Here is a 5,065-nt window from a genome sequence, read left to right as displayed (position 1 = left end):
GAATACGGCACTGCTATTTCTGCTATTATGTTCCGTTTGGTTCAAAGAAAACAGCAAGAGAAAAAAAGTCTTTCATACACAGAATTTTTTCAAGAAAACCTGCTTGCTTATATGTTTTTTTTTTTAAATGTGTCTTTTCACACAACCTTTAGAGATATGTTCTTCTTTACAGTTTCTTGCAGATAAAGGATTTTTCTCTTCCACCTCAAAACTGAACCCTAATGGGGGGGATTACTTTTTTAACAAAGTAAAAAAAGTTACAGAACCCTTAAGTGATTTTTCCAGTTTGTGTTAACATTACATTCAGTGGACGCTGATGTATAGCCCTTTCTTTCCTACTATAATTTCAACACAAATAACATACAATGCCACTTTTAAAACTTTCATACATGGTATGTACGATTTCACACACAATACCATAAGCAGCCAAATTCCCAAAAGCACTCTTGCACATTTCTTTCAGTTTGTACGGCACCAACGTTTGCGACTATCACAGGATCTCAAGAAGGCCTTCCTTAGTTTTTTGTTAAACACATGCTTTTCCGTAAGTGTATGATTTAAATAAGCCTTACACAAACACTTTGTTAGGGCTACTGTGATTTAAGCTACCTGCTGCCTAACTACAGATGAAGAAAAACAGACCTTGTAGCACGCAAAGATCAATAAATCTTATGCTATCAAACAAGGAGAAAAAATACCGTATTTAAAATATCAAGAACAGCAGCAATTAAATTAGGTATTAGAGAGTCAAATACAAAATGAAAGACTAATGTACTTCAAAGCCTTATTCTATTAGAGTGTTAATGAATATATTAACATGAGCACTAATCTAACAAAATCCTTTAAAGTGTTTTAAAAATAATCAACACAGCACCATTATTGGGAATACTTAAAACACGCAGTCTTAAACGCATATATTACAATTTCATAAAGTAAAAATAGGGTTTAGAATCCCATCAGACTACTCCATTATGGAGTGTTCGTATGTGTATATATATACACACACACACTTTTTTCCACCATGAAGCATAACCCTTTGTTCAATAATCCCCTGTTGTATGTTTAATGATCACACATAAAACACTTCCATCAAAAAGAAAAACCGCAGTTCTAGCATGTTTAATTCTTTGGAAATGAACATCTACATTGCTGAAGTGGCATTAGAGTGACAAATGACTATAATCCAATGGCCCAAGGCCAGCAACTTCTATTACAACAGATTTGGCTGTTTTGTACGACACAGCATGTTGCATGTATATCGCTAAACAGAAATCAGACTGCTTAGTTTACCTACAAACAAAACCCCACTTAACTTCACAAGTATTTTAACAGCCACATGAATGGAAAAAGCAGTGTGTCTAAGCAGTTGCCTGCAAAAACTGGATTTCTTAATAGGTAAATGGCTGGATCCATTCTAAAAAGTCTCTGAATCAATGCTATACACTAGAATGCACAGAATAAATAGCAGTGATTCACAAAAACTGTGGGGTTTACACCATTTTTTGCATGCTGCCGTATAGTTCCAAATTTAAGTTCTATGTCAGTTTTCCCAGACTTCCTTTTTTTAAGTTAACCAACCCACATTCACCCACCGCACTCTGCATGGATTCACCATTCACATTTTAGAAAGACAAATGATATCTTCTGGCTACCTAAACTCACAGCTTCAGCTGCAGCCCGAATTCCCGAGACCACGGAAGCCTAGAAAAACTACTCATTCCATCAGCAAAAGCGCCAACCCAGCCCTTCTGAGCAATGAAAGTGGGACTTGAAGAAAAAAAAAAAAGGGGGGGGGGGGGGAAGACAAATCCAGTTTCTTCACCCCTTTAAAACACAGAAGAGCAACTGAGCAGGACAGGGGAGAAGCAGCAGCTACAGCATGATGATGCACTCAAACACCTCTTTCCAAATCCACCCGCTGGCAGCCCTTGCCCAGAGCCACCTTTCATTTCGTGTCCAGGGTGCCCCTCATAGTTTTCAGGGTATTTCAAGAACCTGACAGACAGAATCCACATTGCCCTCTCTCCAAACACTTCTTTCTGCCTGTAAGGACACTGTAACATCAGACACATCTGCATGGATGCAAGCTAGCTAGCGTAAGAAACTCATCCAGCTGCATAACAACCATTTTTTTAGATTATTTTTGAGACAGACAGGTTTCCTAATCAAGGTCACCCACAAACGTCAGGCAATACACTGCAAACAGAGCACAGAACAAATGCCTACAGACCACTGCTTTGCTTTTTTTTTTTTTTTTCTTCCAGAAACAGCGCTGGCTTAAGGGAACATCAAACTACACCCTGCCAGGGAGCAACACTCCACGCCAGCCATAAAAGAGGTAGTTTGCAGTGCACTATTTCAGGGAGTCAGATTGCATGCCATGTTCCGAGTTCCAGTTATTCTGGTTGCCAGGCCGGACACAGGCTTGGGTGAGGATGAGCAGCTTACGAGCTTGTTCAGCTTTTTCTGAACTCAAACTCTACTGGTTGTTACTTCAGCTGGCTTTTGGGGATACAGTACATTTAAAACGGCACTGAGTTAATTTGACACCACAGTAATGGTGAAAGAACAAAACAAGCATAAATGATTCATTCTGCTATGGTATCCTTTCTTCTGCTTAACTTGTTTTCACAAGATTTATAGATGATGTGTTTGTATTAATTCTGTCTATGAAAAACAATAGGAAAAGTGGTTAAAACAACTGTTTATACAGTTCCTACAGAGTATTACTCTTTCCAAACAAGGAAATAGTTTTTAAAACGTCTTTTTTTCTAAAGATGATTTTTAGACGACCTTGATGACAAATGGTTTCAACTATATCCAGTGCTAAATCAGCTCAACATCTGTAGTGTCATACAAAACCTGTAGCGATACAACAGGTTTACTTCTAGCTCACCTCAATAAAAAAAAAAAACAAAACCTTACAGATTTTGAACATATTCAGAACACACCCAGGAAACCGACAGCAACACTTAAATGTCTCATTAAATGATTATGAAATAATGACATGGAATACAGAGGTACAAACGACCAGCAGTATCTAAACTGCATTACCATATGCTCATGTGCTTGCTGACTAGCTGGCCATCCAAAATGAAGGCCCCTTTGAAAATACACAATATGGTCATATTTCATGATTCATTTATTAGAATGTGCAAACTGACTGATGAAATATTTCTGCCCACTATTACATGAATCCATTAATTGGCAGAAATCTGACTACGCGTTTTAGCTATTAGAAGAGCATGATTTTCTTGAAGGCTTTTTTTTTCCGCCCATGTCACACAAAAATGTCTCAATTATGGTACACTCAAATTACAGTCACATGGAAAAACTAAGCACTTGTGCCTAGGACTCTACATTATGACACAAACATAATGACTAAATAATGTTATTTAGTCTTGTGCTCAGAACAGACAATTTTTATCAGAGCTCTCTACTTTTCCTACTGATCTGCAACACTACCATCCTAAAATACCTACATGTAAAACTGTACCCCTGAACTTATTTTTGTGTTCTCCATCCAAAAAAGTCCAAAACATTGGTACCTTACTTCAGCATTATAGCACTGCATTGCTCTAGAACACGTGTTCACATAAATCCCAGGCAGCATTTAAACAAACTGTTTACATTTAGGAAAAAAAATAACAAAACACAAAACCAGGATGTGTTTAATGACATGAACAAAGCATTAACTGAAAAATACCTTACAGATTTGCTTCTGAATTGTATATAAATTTAAGCAGCAATCCTCACAAGACCTAAATATCTGCCTTTACCTATAGAGGGGGTTGATTTAAAATAGTCTATGTACAAGTTACTACTAAAGATGCATTCACAGTCTAGGTGTAATTACAGCTACATAGTGCTTCACAATGAACTAAATCATCAGCTGAACTCTTGGGTTTTTTTGTTTGTTTCAAGGTACAGCAACTTAAGTACAGACGAAAAAATGTCCTTAATTCTAAATCAAGAAAAAAGCTGCAATGTAAAACCCAGTCTTATAAAAAACTGACCAGAAGCACTGCTATCTAGTACTGAGGGAAGGGGAAAGCAGCAGGTAAAACAGCTTCTGAGTTGGACACTGAATCCTTTTGATTTACGTGCCATTCATTCATTAGGGCAGCAAAAAAAATGTGCAAAACTAAGCGAGTTTCCTCCACTTTGAAAGAAAAGTTGAAGGATACAAAATTTTAAAACAATTTTAAATTTTAAACAAACTCCAGAAACTGCAACTGCCCTCAGAACACCCACGTTAACAAAATCATGTCCCTCTTTCTCTCAAACATAAATAAATCCAGCTGGACAAGAAACATCATTATAGTTTTCACCGATTACAAACTTTTCTTTATGGAAAAAAAAATCACTGTCAGTGCCACTACAGCACAACTTTATTACATGTGTACCTTAACTGCCCTTCAGAAAAAAACCCAACCAAACAGAATTCAGAATAAAGCATCACCTTGTTTAAAGTACTTAAATTTTATAAAAGGTATTTTCCACCACACAAGATGTGATTTCTTAACAAAATTATCTTTAACACGACCAAAGTTTTCTGAACTTTATTCGCTAAAGACAAAGCTTTATGAAGTCTTGCAAATAAACACCTCGGTGCACTGCACACGTTGCCTGACATTCTCGCTTTAAAGGTTTTTGGGAGAAAAACCTTGCAGGAAAGAAAACAGTGAAGTTAATTCATTCAATCATTTGCTCTAAGCACGCACTAGATTAGACCAGGAATCGAGCTTTTAACTTCCAGTGAAAAACTACCACGACTGCAGTTTTTGGGTGGGTTTTTTTTTTTTTTTTTTTTTTCACTCCACGCACAAATTTTCCGGCTGGTTTAGTTAGCGAGAGACGGGGAAACCGCACACGCATCCCAGTGCATGGGAATCTCGCAACACTCAGCCCTTCGCACCCCAATACACCGAGGTTTATTGAGCGTTTGGGCGGGGGAGGATTAGTTTACAAATCTCCTTATTCCCTTCTCGTTATAGAATCGCTTCTGTCTCTCCCCGTCTCCAAAAAAAAAAAAAAAAAAAAAAAAAAAAAAAAAAAAAACACC

Source organism: Egretta garzetta, unplaced genomic scaffold, assembly GCF_000687185.1.
Source record: "Egretta garzetta isolate BGI_Z169 unplaced genomic scaffold, ASM68718v1 scaffold39, whole genome shotgun sequence".
Taxonomy (NCBI): Eukaryota; Metazoa; Chordata; class Aves; order Pelecaniformes; family Ardeidae; genus Egretta; species Egretta garzetta.
The sequence above is the reverse complement of the archived record's forward strand: the minus strand, read 5'-3'. Positions refer to the sequence as shown.